Source organism: Symphalangus syndactylus, chromosome 20, assembly GCF_028878055.3.
Source record: "Symphalangus syndactylus isolate Jambi chromosome 20, NHGRI_mSymSyn1-v2.1_pri, whole genome shotgun sequence".
Taxonomy (NCBI): Eukaryota; Metazoa; Chordata; class Mammalia; order Primates; family Hylobatidae; genus Symphalangus; species Symphalangus syndactylus.
Window position 1 is genome coordinate 3,545,193 of NC_072442.2, and position 16,249 is coordinate 3,561,441.

Below are 16,249 nucleotides of genomic sequence, written 5' to 3' on the forward strand. Positions count from 1 at the left end.
CTACAGACAGAGTGTTCAGATCTGCTCAATCAAAAGTATGGTTTAACTCTGTTAGCTGAATGCACAGATCAGAAAGAAGTTTCACCGAATGATTCTGTGTAGTTTATATTTGAAGACATTCCTTTTTCCACTATTACCCTCTTAGCGCTCCGAATCTCCACTTGCATTTTCTACAAAAAGAGTGTTTCATAACTGCTCAATCAAAAATATGTTTTATCTCTGTTAACTGAATTTACAGATCAGAAATAAGTTTCACAGAATGCATCTGTGTAGTTTTTATTTGAAGATATTCTTTTTCAAAATGTAGGCCTCTTAGCGCTTAGCATGTCCAATTGCAGTTTCTACAGAAAGAGTGTTTCAGAACGGCTCAATCAAAAGTAAGGTTCAACTCTGTTAGTTGAATGCACAGTACAGAAAGAATTTTCACAGAATGCTACTGTGTAGTTTATATTTGAATATATTCCTTTATCCACTATTACCCTCTTAGCGCTCCGATTCTCCATTGCATTTTCTACAGAAAGAGTGTTTCAGAACGGCTCAATCAAAACTAAGGTTCAACTCTTTTAGTTGAACAAACAGAAGAGAAAGAAGTTTCACACAATTCTTCTGTGTAGTTTTTATTTGTAGATATTCTTTTTCCCAATATAGGCCTCTTAGCGCTCAGAATGTCCAATTGCAGTTTCTACAGAAAGAGTGTTTCAGAACGGCTCAATCAAAAGTAAGGTTCAACTCTGTTAGTTGAATGCACAGAACAGAAAGAAGTTTCATACAATGCTTCTGTGTAGTTTATATTTGAACATATTCTTTTTTCCACTATTACCCACTTAGCGCTACGAATGTCCAGTTGCATTTTCTACAGACAGAGTGTTTCAAAACTGCTCAATCAAAAGAATGGTTTACCTCTGTTAGCTGAATGCTCAGATCAGAAAGAAGTTTCACAGAATGCTTCTGTGTAGTTTATATTTGAATATATTACTTTTTCCACTACTACGCTCTTAGCGCTCCAAATGTCCAGTTGCATTTTCTACAGAAAGAGTGTTCAGATCTGCTCAATCAAAAGTATGGTTTAACTCTGTTAGCTGAATGCACAGATCAGAAAGAAGTTTCACCGAATGATTCTGTGTAGTTTATATTTGAAGACATTCCTTTTTCCACTATTACCCTCTTAGCGCTCCGAATCTCCACTTGCATTTTCTACAAAAAGAGTGTTTCATAACTGCTCAATCAAAAATATGTTTTATCTCTGTTAACTGAATTTACAGATCAGAAATTAGTTTCACAGAATGCATCTGTGTAGTTTTTATTTGAAGATATTCTTTTTCCCAATGTAGGCCTCTTAGCGCTTAGCATGTCCAATTGCAGTTTCTACAGAAAGAGTGTTTCAGAACGGCTCAATCAAAAGTAAGGTTCAACTCTGTTAGTTGAATGCACAGAACAGAAAGTATTTTCACAGAATGCTACTGTGTAGTTTATATTTGAATATATTCCTTTTTCCACTATTACCCTCTTAGCGCTCCGAATGTCCACTTGCATTTTCTACAGAAAGAGTGTTCAGAACTGCGCAATCAAAAGTATGTTTTAACTCTGTTAGCTTAATGAACATATCAGAAATAAGTTTCACACAATGCTTCTGTGTAGTTTTTATTTGAAGATATTATTTTTCCCAATAGAGGCCTCTTAGCGCTCAGAATGTCCAATTGCAGTTTCTAGCGAAAGAGTGTTTCAGAAAGGCTCAATCAAAAGTAAGGTTCAACTCTGTTAGTTGAATGCACAGAACAGAAAGAAGTTTCATACACTGCTTCTGTGTAGTTTATATTTGAACATATTCTTTTTTCCACTATTACCCACTTAGCGCTACGAATGTCCAGTTGTATTTTCTACAGACAGAGTGTTTCAAAACTGCTCAATCAAAAGTATGGGTTAACTCTGTTAGCTGAATGCTCAGATCAGAAAGAAGTTTCACAGAATGCTTCTGTGTAGTTTATATTTGAATATATTCCATTTTCCACTACTACTCTCTTAGCGCTCCAAATGTCCAGTTGCATTTTCTATAGAAAGAGAGTTCAGATCTGCTCAATCAAAAGTATGGTTTAAATCTGTTAGCTGAATGCACAGATCAGAAAGAAGTTTCACACAATGATTCTGTGTAGTTTATATTTGGAGACATTCCTTTTTCCACTATTACCCTCTTAGCGCTCCGAATCTCCACTTGCATTTTCTACAGAAAGTGTGTTTCAGAACGGCTCAATCAAAACTAAGCTTCAACTCTTTTATTTGAACAAACAGAACAGAAAGAAGTTTCACACAATTCTTCTGTGTAGTTTTTATTTGTAGACATTCTTTTTCCCAATATAGGCCTCTTAGCGCTCAGAATGTCCAATTGCAGTTTCTACAGAAAGAGTGTTTCAGAACGGCTCAATCAAAAGTAAGGTTCAACTCTGTTAGTTGAATGCACAGAACAGAAAGAAGTTTCATACAATGCTTCTGTGTAGTTTATATTTGAACATATTCTTTTTTCCACTATTACCCACTTAGCGCTACGAATGTCCAGTTGCATTTTCTACAGACAGAGTGTTTCAAAACTGCTCAATCAAAAGTATGGTTTAACTCTGTTAGCTGAATGCTCAGATCAGAAAGAAGTTTCACAGAATGCTTCTGTGTAGTTTATATTTGAATATATTCCTTTTTCCACTAGTACGCTCTTAGCGCTCCAAATGTCCAGTTGCATTTTCTACAGAAAGAGTGTTCAGATCTGCTCAATCAAAGTATGGTTTAACTCTGTTAGCTGAATGCACAGATCAGAAAGAAGTTTCACCGAATGATTCTGTGTAGTTTATATTTGAAGACATTCCTTTTTCCACTATTACCCTCTTAGCGCTCCGAATCTCCACTTGCATTTTCTACAAAAAGAGTGTTTCATAACTGCTCAATCAAAAATATGTTTTATCTCTGTTAACTGAATTTACAGATGAGAAATAAGTTTCACAGAATGCATCTGTGTAGTTTTTATTTGAAGATATTCTTTTTCCCAATGTAGGCCTCTTAGCGCTTAGCATGTCCAATTGCAGTTTCTACAGAAAGAGTGTTTCAGAACGGCTCAATCAAAAGTAAAGTTCAACTCTGTTAGTTGAATGCACAGAACAGAAAGAATTTTCAGAGAATGCTACTGTGTAGTTTATATTTGTATATATTCCTTTTTCCACTATTACCCTCTTAGCGCTCCGAATGTCCACTTGCATTTTCTACAGAAAGAGTGTTCAGAACTGCGCAATCAAAAGTATGGTTTAACTCTGTTAGCTTAATGAACATATCAGAAATATGTTTCACACAATGCTTCTGTGTAGTTTTTATTTGTAGACATTCTTTTTCCCATTATAGGCCTCTTAGCGCTCAGAATGTCCAATTGCAGTTTCTACAGAAAGAGTGTTTCAGAAAGGCTCAATCAAAAGTAAGGTTCAACTCTGTTAGTTGAATGCACAGAACAGAAAGAAGTTTCATACAATGCTTCTGTGTAGTTTATATTTGAACATATTCTTTTTTCCACTATTACCCACTTAGCGCTACGAATGTCCAGTTGCATTTTCTACAGACAGAGTGTTTCAAAACTGCTCAATCAAAAGTATGGTTTAACTCTGTTAGCTGAATGCTCAGATCAGAAAGAAGTTTCACAGAATGCTTCTGTGTAGTTTATATTTGAATATATTCCTTTTTCCACTACTACGCTGTTAGCGCTCCAAATGTCCAGTTGCATTTTCTACAGAAAGAGTGTTCAGATCTGCTCAATCAAAAGTATGGTTTAACTCTGTTAGCTGAATGCACAGATCAGAAAAAGTTTCACCGAATGATTCTGTGTAGTTTATATTTGAAGACATTCCTTTTTCCACTATTACCCTCTTAGCGCTCCGAATCTCCACTTGCATTTTCTACAAAAAGAGTGTTTCATAACTGCTCAATCAAAAATATGTTTTATCTCTGTTAACTGAATTTACAGATCAGAAATAAGTTTCACAGAATGCATCTGTGTAGTTTTTATTTGAAGATATTCTTTTTCAAAATGTAGGCCTCTTAGCGCTTAGCATGTCCAATTGCAGTTTCTACAGAAAGAGTGTTTCAGAACGGCTCAATCAAAAGTAAGGTTCAACTCTGTTAGTTGAATGCACAGAACAGAAAGTATTTTCACAGAATGCTACTGTGTAGTTTATATTTGAATATATTCCTTTTTCAACTATTACCCTCTTAGCGCTCCGAATCTCCATTGCATTTTCTACAGAAAGAGTGTTTCAGAACGGCTCAATCAAAACTAAGGTTCAACTCTTTTAGTTGAACAAACAGAAGAGAAAGTAGTTTCACACAATTCTTCTGTGTAGTTTTTATTTGTAGACATTATTTTACCAATATAGGCCTCTTAGCGCTCAGAATGTCCAATTGCAGTTTCTACAGAAAGAGTGTTTCAGAACGGCTCAATCAAAAGTAAGGTTCAACTCTGTTAGTTGAATGCACAGAACAGAAAGAAGTTTCATACAATGCTTCTGTGTAGTTTATATTTGAACATATTCTTTTTTCTACTATTACCCACTTAGCGCTACGAATATCCAGTTGCATTTTCTACAGACAGAGTGTTTCAAAACTGCTCAATCAAAAGTATGGTTTAACTCTGTTAGCTGAATGCTCAGATCAGAAAGAAGTTTCACAGAATGCTTCTGTGTAGTTTATATTTGAATATATTCCTTTTTCCACTACTACGCTCTTAGCGCTCCAAATGTCCAGTTGCATTTTCTACAGAAAGAGTGTTCAGATCTGCTCAATCAAAAGTATGGTTTAACTCTGTTAGCTGAATGCACAGATCAGAAAGAAGTTTCACCGAATGATTCTGTGTAGTTTATATTTGAAGACATTCCTCTTTCCACTATTACCCTCTTAGCGCTCCGAATCTCCACTTGCATTTTCTACAAAAAGAGTGTTTCATAACTGCTCAATCAAAAATATGTTTTATCTCTGTTAACTGAATTTACAGATCAGAAATAAGTTTCACAGAATGCATCTGTGTAGTTTTTATTTGAAGATATTCTTTTTCAAAATGTAGGCCTCTTAGCGCTTAGCATGTCCAATTGCAGTTTCTACAGAAAGAGTGTTTCAGAACGGCTCAATCAAAAGTAAGGTTCAACTCTGTTAGTTGAATGCACAGAACAGAAAGAATTTTCACAGAATGCTACTGTGTAGTTTATATTTGTATATATTCCTTTTTCCACTATTACCCTCTTAGCGCTCCGAATGTCCACTTGCATTTTCTACAGAAAGAGTGTTCAGAACTGCGCAATCAAAAGTATGGTTTAACTCTGTTAGCTTAATGAACATATCAGAAATATGTTTCACACAATGCTTCTGTGTAGTTTTTATTTGTAGACATTCTTTTTCCCATTATAGGCCTCTTAGCGCTCAGAATGTCCAATTGCAGTTTCTACAGAAAGAGTGTTTCAGAAAGGCTCAATCAAAACTAAGGTTCAACTCTGTTAGTTGAATGCACAGAACAGAAAGAAGTTTCATACAATGCTTCTGTGTAGTTTATATTTGAACATATTCTTTTTTCCACTATTACCCACTTAGCGCTACGAATGTCCAGTTGCATTTTCTACAGACAGAGTGTTTCAAAACTGCTCAATCAAAAGAATGGTTTAATTCTGTTAGCTGAATGGTCAGATCAGAAAGAAGATTCACAGAATGCTTCTGTGTAGTTTATATTTGAATATATTCCTTTTTCCACTACTACGCTCTTAGCGCTCCAAATGTCCAGTTGCATTTTCTACAGAAAGAGTGTTCAGATCTGCTCAATCAAAAGTATGGTTTAACTCTGTTAGCTGAATGCACAGATCCGAAAGAAGTTTCACCGAATGATTCTGTGTAGTTTATATTTGAAGGCATTCCTTTTTCCACTATTACCCTCTTAGCGCTCCGAATCTCCACTTGCATTTTCTACAAAAAGAGTGTTTCATAACTGCTCAATCAAAAATATGTTTTATCTCTGTTAACCTAATTTACAGTTCAGAAATAAGTTTCACAGAATGCATCTGTGTAGTTTTTATTTGAAGATATTCTTTTTCCCAATGTAGGCCTCTTAGCGCTTAGCATGTCCAATTGCAGTTTCTACAGAAAGAGTGTTTCAGAACGGCTCAATCAAAAGTAAGGTTCAACTCTGTTAGTTGAATGCACAGAACAGAAAGAATTTTCACAGAATGCTACTGTGTAGTTTATATTTGAATATATTCCTTTTTCCACTATTACCCTCTTAGCGCTCCGAATGTCCACTTGCATTTTCTACAGAAAGAGTGTTCAGAACTGCGCAATCAAAAGTATGGTTTAACTCTGTTAGCTTAATGAACATATCAGAAATAAGTTTCACACAATGTTTCTGTGTAGTTTTTATTTGAAGATATTATTTTTCCCAATATAGGCCTCTTAGCGCTCAGAATGTCCAATTGCAGTTTCTACAGAAAGAGTGTTTCAGAACGGCTCAATAAAAAGTAAGGTTCAACTCTGTTAGTTGAATGCACAGAACAGAAAGAAGTTTCATACAATGCTTCTGTGTAGTTTATATTTGAACATATTCTTTTTTCCACAATTACCCACTTAGTGCTACGAATGTCCAGTTGCGTTTTCTACAGACAGAGTGTTTCAAAACTGCTCAATCAAAAGTATGGTTTAACTCTTTTAGCTGAATGCTCAGATCAGAAAGAAGTTTCACAGAATGCTTCTGTGTAGTTTATATTTGAATATATTCCTTTTTCCACTACTACTCTCTTAGCGCTCCAAATGTCCAGTTGCATTTTCTACAGAAAGAGAGTTCAGATATGCTCAATCAAAAGTATGGTTTAACTCTGTTAGCTGAATGCACAGATCAGAAAGATGTTTCACAGAATGATTCTGTGTAGTTTATATTTGGAGACATTCCTTTTTCCACTATTACCCTCTTAGCGCTCCGAAACTCCACTTGCATTTTCTACAGAAAGAGTGTTTCAGAACGGCTCAATCAAAACTAAGGTTCAACTCTTTTAGTTGAACAAACAGAACAGAAAGAAGTTTCACACAATTCTTCTGTGTAGTTTTTATTTGTAGACATTCTTTTTCCCAATATAGGCCTCTTAGCGCTCAGAATGTCCAATTGCAATTTCTACAGAAAGAGTGTTTCAGAACGACTCAATCAAAAGTAAGGTTCAACTCTGTTAGTTGAATGCACAGAACAGAAAGAAGTTTCATACAATGCTTCTGTGTAGTTTATATTTGAACATATTCTTTTTTCCACTATTACCCACTTAGCGCTACGAATGTCCAGTTGCATTTTCTACAGACAGAGTGTTTCAAAACTGCTCAATCAAAAGTATGGTTTAACTCTGTTAGCTGAATGCTCAGATCATAAAAAAGTTTCACAGAATGCTTCTGTGTAGTTTATATTTGAATATATTCCTTTTTCCACTACTACGCGCTTAGCGCTCCAAATGTCCAGTTGCATTTTCTACAGAAAGAGTGTTCAGATCTGCTCAATCAAAAGTATGGTTTAACTCTGTTAGCTGAATGCACAGATCAGAAAGAAGTTTCACCGAATGATTCTGTGTAGTTTATATTTGAAGACATTCCTTTTTCCACTATTACCCTCTTAGCGCTCCGAATCTCCACTTGCATTTTCTACAAAAAGAGTGTTTCATAACTGCTCAATCAAAAATATGTTTTATCTCTGTTAACTGAATTTACAGATCAGAAATAAGTTTCACAGAATGCATCTGTGTAGTTTTTATTTGAAGATATTCTTTTTCCCATTGTAGGCCTCTTTGCGCTTAGCATGTCCAATTGCAGTTTCTACAGAAAGAGTGTTTCAGAACGGCTCAATCAAAAGTAAGGTTCAACTCTGTTAGTTGAATGCACAGAACAGAAAGAATTTTCACAGAATGCTACTGTGTAGTTTATATTTGAATATATTCCTTTTTCCACTATTACACTCTTAGCGCTCCGAATGTCCACTTGCATTTTCTACAGAACGAGTGTTCAGAACTGCGCAATCAAAAGTATGGTTTAACTCTGTTAGCTTAATGAACATATCAGAAATAAGTTTCACACAATGCTTCTGTGTAGTTTTTATTTGAAGATATTATTTTTCCCAATATAGGCCTCTTAGCGCTCAGAATGTCCAATTGCACTTTCTACAGAAAGAGTGTTTCAGAAAGGCTCAATCAAATGTAAGGTTCAACTCTGTTAGTTGAATGCACAGAACAGAAAGAAGTTTCATACAATGCTTCTGTGTAGTTTATATTTGAACATATTCTTTTTTCCACTATTACCCACTTAGCGCTACGAATGTCCAGTTGCATTTTCTACAGACAGAGTGTTTCAAACCTGCTCAATCAAAAGTATGGTTTAACTCTGTTAGCTGAATGCTCAGATAAGAAAGAATTTTCACAGAATGCTTCTGTGTAGTTTATATTTGAATATATTCCTTTTTCCACTGCTACTCTCTTAGCGCTCCAAATGTCCAGTTGCATTTTCTACAGAAAGAGAGTTCAGATCTGCTCAATCAAAAGTATGGTTTAACTCTGTTAGCTGAATGCACAGATCAGAAAGAAGTTTCACAGAATGATTCTGTGTAGTTTATATTTGGAGACATTCCTTTTTCCACTATTACCCTCTTAGCGCTCCGAATCTCCACTTGCATTTTCTACAGAAAGAGTGTTTCAGAACGGCTCAATCAAAACTAAGGTTCAACTCTTTTAGTTGAACAAACAGAACAGAAAGAAGTTTCACACAATTCTTCTGTGTAGTTTTTATTTGTAGACATTCTTTTTCCCAATATAGGCCTCTTAGCGCTCAGAATGTCCAATTGCAGTTTCTACAGAAAGAGTGTTTCAGAACGGCTCAATCAAAAGTAAGGTTCAACTCTGTTAGTTGAATGCACAGAACAGAAAGTAGTTTCATACAATGCTTCTGTGTAGTTTATATTTGAACATATTCTTTTTTCCACTATTACCCACTTAGCGCTACGAATGTACAGTTGCATTTTCTACAGACAGAGTGTTTCAAAACTGCTCAATCAAAAGTATGGTTTAACTCTGTTAGCTGAATGCTCAGATCAGAAAAAAGTTTCACAGAATGCTTCTGTGTAGTTTATATTGAATATATTCCTTTTTCCACTACTACGCTCTTAGCGCTCCAAATGTCCAGTTGCATTTTCTACAGAAAGAGTGTTCAGATCTGCTCAATCAAAAGTATGGTTTAACTCTGTTAGCTGAATGCACAGATCAGAAAGAAGTTTCACCGAATGATTCTGTGTAGTTTATATTTGAAGACATTCCTTTTTCCACTATTACCCTCTTAGCGCTCCGAATCTCCACTTGCATTTTCTACAAAAAGAGTGTTTCATAACTGCTCAATCAAAAATATGTTTTATCTCTGTTAACTGAATTTACAGATCAGAAATAAGTTTCACAGAATGCATCTGTGTAGTTTTTATTTGAAGATATTATTTTTCCCAATGTAGGCCTCTTAGCGCTTAGCATGTCCAATTGCAGTTTCTACAGAAAGAGTGTTTCAGAACGGCTCAATCAAAAGTAAGGTTCAACTCTGTTAGTTGAATGCACAGAACAGAAAGTATTTTCACAGAATGCTACTGTGTAGTTTATATTTGAATATATTCCTTTTTCCACTATTACCCTCTTAGCGCTCCGAATGTCCACTTGCATTTTCTACAGAAAGAGTGTTCAGAACTGCGCAATCAAAAGTATGGTTTAACTCTGTTAGCTTAATGAACATATCAGAAATAAGTTTCACACAATGCTTCTGTGTAGTTTTTATTTGAAGATATTATTTTTCCCAATATAGGCCTCTTAGCGCTCAGAATATCCAATTGCAGTTTCTACAGAAAGAGTGTTTCAGAAAGGCTCAATCAAAAGTAAGGTTCAACTCTGTTAGTTGAATGCACAGAACAGAAAGTAGTTTCATACAATGCTTCTGTGTAGTTTATATTTGAACATATTCTTTTTTCCACTATTACCCACTTAGCGCTACGAATGTCCAGTTGCATTTTCTACAGACAGAGTGTTTCAAAACTGCTCAATCAAAAGTATGGTTTAACTCTGTTAGCTGAATGCTCAGATCAGAAAGAAGTTTCACAGAATGCTTCTGTGTAGTTTATATTTGAATATATTCCTTTTTCCACTACTACTCTCTTAGCGCTCCAAATGTCCAGTTGCATTTTCTACAGAAAGAGTGTTCAGATCTGCTCAATCAAAAGTATGGTTTAACTCTGTTAGCTGAATGCACAGATCAGAAAGAAGTTTCACAGAATGATTCTGTGTAGTTTATATTTGGAGACATTCCTTTTTCCACTATTACCCTCTTAGCGCTCCGAATCTCCACTTGCATTTTCTACAGAAAGAGTGTTTCAGAACGGCTCAATCAAAACTAAGGTTCAACTCTTTTAGTTGAACAAACAGAACAGAAAGAAGTTTCACACAATTTTTCTGTGTAGTTTTTATTTGTAGACATTCTTTTTCCCAATATAAGCCTCTTAGCGCTCAGAATGTCCAATTGCAGTTTCTACAGAAAGAGTGTTTCAGAACGGCTCAATCAAAAGTAAGGTTCAACTCTGTTAGTTGAATGCACAGAACAGAAAGAAGTTTCATAAAATGCTTCTGTGTAGTTTATATTTGAACATGTTCTTTTTTCCACTACTACCCACTTAGCGCTGCGAATGTCCAGTTGCATTTTCTACAGACAGAGTGTTTCAAAACTGCTCAATCAAAAGTATGGTTTAACTCTGTTAGCTGAATGCTCAGATCAGAAAGAAGTTTCACAGAATGCTTCTGTGTAGTTTATATTTGAATATATTCCTTTTTCCACTACTACGCTCTTAGCGCTCCAAATGTCCAGTTGCATTTTCTACAGAAAGAGTGTTCAGATCTGCTCAATCAAAAGTATGGTTTAACTCTGTTAGCTGAATGCACAGATCAGAAAGAAGTTTCACAGAATGATTCTGTGTAGTTTATATTTGGAGACATTCCTTTTTCCACTATTACCCTCTTAGCGCTCCGAATCTCCACTTGCATTTTCTACAGAAAGAGTGTTTCAGAACGGCTCAATCAAAACTAAGTTTCAACTCTTTTAGTTGAACAAACAGAACAGAAAGAAGTTTCACACAATTCTTCTGTGTAGTTTTTATTTGTAGACATTCTTTTTCCCAATATAGGCCTCTTAGCGCTCAGAATGTCCAATTGCAGTTTCTACAGAAAGAGTGTTTCAGAACGGCTCAATCAAAAGTAAGGTTCAACTCTTTTAGTTGAATGCACAGAACAGAAATTAGTTTCATACAATGCTTCTGTGTAGTTTATATTTGAACATATTCTTTTTTCCACTATTACCCTCTTAGCGCTCCGAATCTCCACTTGCATTTTCTACAAAAAGAGTGTTTCATAACTGCTCAATGAAAAATATGTTTTATCTCTGTTAACTAAATTTACAGATCAGAAATAAGTTTCACAGAATGCATCTGTGTAGTTTTTATTTGAAGATATTATTTTTCCCAATGTAGGCCTCTTAGCGCTTAGCATATCCAATTGCAGTTTCTACAGAAAGAGTGTTTCAGAACGGCTCAATCAAAAGTAAGGTTCAACTCTGTTAGTTGAATGCACAGAACAGAAAGAATTTTCACAGAATGCTACTGTGTAGTTTATATTTGAATATATTCCTTTTTCCACTATTACCCTCTTAGCGCTCCGAATGTCCACTTGCATTTTCTACAGAAAGAGTGTTCAGAACTGCGCAATCAAAAGTATGGTTTAACTCTGTTCGCTTAATGAACATATCAGAAATAAGTTTCACACAATGCTTCTGTGTAGTTTTTATTTGAAGATATTATTTTTCCCAATAGAGGCCTCTTAGCACTCAGAATGTCCAATTGCAGTTTCTACAGAAAGAGTGTTTCAGAAAGGCTCAATCAAAAGTAAGGTTCAACTCTGTTAGTTGAATGCACAGAACAGAAAGAAGTTTCATACAATGTTTCTGTGTAGTTTATATTTGAACATATTCTTTTTTCCACTATTACCCACTTAGCGCTACGAATGTCCAGTTGCATTTTCTACAGACAGAGTGTTTCAAAACTGCTCAGTCAAAAGTATGGTTTAACACTGTTAGCTGAATGCTCAGATCAGAAAGAAGTTTCACAGAATGCTTCTGTGTAGTTTATATTTGAATATATTCCTTTTTCCACTACTACTCTCTTAGCGCTCCAAATGTACAGTAGCATTTTCTACAAAAAGAGTGTTCAGATCTGCTCAATCAAAAGAATGTTTTAACTCTGTTAGCTGAATGCACAGATCAGAAAGTAGTTTCACAGAATGATTGTGTGTAGTTTATATTTGCAGACATTCCTTTTTCCACTATTACCCTCTTAGCGCTCCGAATCTCCACTTGCATTTTCTACAGAAAGAGTGTTTCAGAACGGCTCAATCAAAACTAAGGTTCAACTCTTTTAGTTGAACAAACAGAACAGAAAGAATTTTCACACAATTCTTCTGTGTAGTTTTTATTTGTAGACATTCTTTTTCCCAATATAGGCCTCTTAGCACTCAGAATGTCCAATTGCAGTTTCTACAGAAAGAGTGTTTCAGAACAGCTCAATCAAAAGTAAGGTTCAACTCTGTTAGTTGAATGCACAGAACAGAAAGAAGTTTCATACAATGCTTCTGTGTAGTTTATATTTGAACATATTCTTTTTTCCACTATTACCCACTTAGCGCTACGAATGTCCAGTTGCATTTTCTACAGACAGAGTGTTTCAAAACTGCTCAATCAAAAGTATGGTTTAACTCTGTTAGCTGAATGCTCAGATCAGAAAGAAGTTTCACAGAATGCTTCTGTGTAGTTTATATTTGAATATATTCCTTTTTCCACTACTACGCTCTTAGCGCTCCAAATGTCCAGTTGCATTTTCTACAGAAAGAGTGTTCAGATCTGCTCAATCAAAAGTATGGTTTAACTCTGTTAGCTGAATGCACAGATCAGAAAGAAGTTTCACCGAATGATTCTGTGTAGTTTTTATTTGAAGACATTCCTTTTTCCACTATTACCCTCATAGCGCTCCGAATCTCCACTTGCATTTTCTACAAAAAGAGTGTTTCATAACTGCTCAATCAAAAATATGTTTTATCTCTGTTAACTGAATTTACAGATCAGAAATAAGTTTCACAGAATGCATCTGTGTAGTTTTTATTTGAAGATATTCTTTTTCCCAATGTAGGCGTCTTAGCGCTTAGCATGTCCAATTGCAGTTTCTACAGAAAGAGTGTTTCAGAACGGCTCAATCAAAAGTAAGGTTCAACTCTGTTAGTTGAATGCACAGAACAGAAAGAATTTTCACAGAATGCTACTGTGTAGTTTATATTTGAATATATTCCTTTTTCCACTAATACCCTCTTAGCGCTCCGAATGTCCACTTGCATTTTCTACAGAAAGAGTGTTCAGAACTGCGCAATCAAAAGTATGGTTTAACTCTGTTATCTTAATGAACATATCAGAAATAAGTTTCACACAATGCTTCTGTGTAGTTTTTATTTGAAGATATTATTTTCCCAATATAGGCCTCTTAGCGCTCAGAATGTCCAATTGCAGTTTCTACAGAAAGAGTGTTTCAGAAAGGCTCAATCAAAAGTAAGTTTCAACTCTGCTAGTTGAATGCACAGAACAGAAAGAAGTTTCATACAATGCTTCTGTGTAGTTTATATTTGAACATATTCTTTTTTCCACTATTACCCACTTAGCGCTACGAATGTCCAGTTGCATTTTCTACAGACAGAGTGTTTCAAAACTGCTCAATCAAAAGTATGGTTTAACTCTGTTAGCTGAATGCTCAGATCAGAAAGAAGTTTCACAGAATGCTTCTGTGTAGTTTATAATTGAATATATTCCTTTTTCCACTACTACTCTCTTAGCGCTCCAAATGTCCAGTTGCATTTTCTACAGAAAGAGTGTTCAGATCTGCTCAATCAAAAGTATGGTTTAACTCTGTTAGCTGAATGCACAGATCAGAAAGAAGTTTCACAGAATGATTCTGTGTAGTTTATATTTGGAGACATTCCTTTTTCCACTATTACCCTCTTAGCGCTCCGAATCTCCACTTGCATTTTCTACAGAAAGAGTGTTTCAGAACGGCTCAATCAAAACTAAGGTTCAACTCTTTTAGTTGAACAAACAGAACAGAAAGAAGTTTCACACAATTTTTCTGTGTAGTTTTTATTTGTAGACATTCTTTTTCCCAATATAAGCCTCTTAGCGCTCAGAATGTCCAATTGCAGTTTCTACAGAAAGAGTGTTTCAGAACGGCTCAATCAAAAGTAAGGTTCAACTCTGTTAGTTGAATGCACAGAACAGAAAGAAGTTTCATAAAATGCTTCTGTGTAGTTTATATTTGAACATGTTCTTTTTTCCACTACTACCCACTTAGCGCTGCGAATGTCCAGTTGCATTTTCTACAGACAGAGTGTTTCAAAACTGCTCAATCAAAAGTATGGTTTAACTCTGTTAGCTGAATGCTCAGATCAGAAAGAAGTTTCACAGAATGCTTCTGTGTAGTTTATATTTGAATATATTCCTTTTTCCACTACTACGCTCTTAGCGCTCCAAATGTCCAGTTGCATTTTCTACAGAAAGAGTGTTCAGATCTGCTCAATCAAAAGTATGGTTTAACTCTGTTAGCTGAATGCACAGATCAGAAAGAAGTTTCACAGAATGATTCTGTGTAGTTTATATTTGGAGACATTCCTTTTTCCACTATTACCCTCTTAGCGCTCCGAATCTCCACTTGCATTTTCTACAGAAAGAGTGTTTCAGAACGGCTCAATCAAAACTAAGTTTCAACTCTTTTAGTTGAACAAACAGAACAGAAAGAAGTTTCACACAATTCTTCTGTGTAGTTTTTATTTGTAGACATTCTTTTTCCCAATATAGGCCTCTTAGCGCTCAGAATGTCCAATTGCAGTTTCTACAGAAAGAGTGTTTCAGAACGGCTCAATCAAAAGTAAGGTTCAACTCTTTTAGTTGAATGCACAGAACAGAAATAAGTTTCATACAATGCTTCTGTGTAGTTTATATTTGAACATATTCTTTTTTCCACTATTACCCACTTAGCGCTACGAATGTCCAGTTGCATTTTCTACAGACAGAGTGTTTCAAAACTGCTCAATCAAAAGTATGTTTTAACTCCGTTAGCTGAATGCTCAGATCAGAAAGAAGTTTCACAGAATGCTTCTGTGTAGTTTATATTTGAATATATTCCTTTTTCCACTACTACGCTCTTAGCGCTCCAAATGTCCAGTTGCATTTTCTACAGAAAGAGTGTTCAGATCTGCTCAATCAAAAGTATGGTTTAACTCTGTTACCTGAATGCACAGATCAGAAAGAAGTTTCACCGAATGATTCTGTGTAGTTTATATTTGAAGACATTCCGTTTTCCACTATTACCCTCTTAGCGCTCCGAATCTCCACTTGCATTTTCTACAAAAAGAGTGTTTCATAACTGCTCAATGAAAAATATGATTTATCTCTGTTAACTAAATTTACAGATCAGAAATAAGTTTCACAGAATGCATCTGTGTAGTTTTTATTTGAAGATATTATTTTTCCCAATGTAGGCCTCTTAGCGCTTAGCATATCCAATTGCAGTTTCTACAGAAAGAGTGTTTCAGAACGGCTCAATCAAAAGTAAGGTTCAACTCTGTTAGTTGAATGCACAGAACAGAAAGAATTTTCACAGAATGCTACTGTGTAGTTTATATTTGAATATATTCCTTTTTCCACTATTACCCTCTTAGCGCTCCGAATGTCCACTTGCATTTTCTACAGAAAGAGTGTTCAGAACTGCGCAATCAAAAGTATGGTTTAACTCTGTTCGCTTAATGAACATATCAGAAATAAGTTTCACACAATGCTTCTGTGTAGTTTTTATTTGAAGATATTATTTTTCCCAATAGAGGCCTCTTAGCACTCAGAATGTCCAATTGCAGTTTCTACAGAAAGAGTGTTTCAGAAAGGCTCAATCAAAAGTAAGGTTCAACTCTGTTAGTTGAATGCACAGAACAGAAAGAAGTTTCATAAAATGCTTCTGTGTAGTTTATATTTGAACATGTTCTTTTTTCCACTACTACCCACTTAGCGCTGCGAATGTCCAGTTGCATTTTCTACAGACAGAGTGTTTCAAAACTGCTCAATCAAAAGT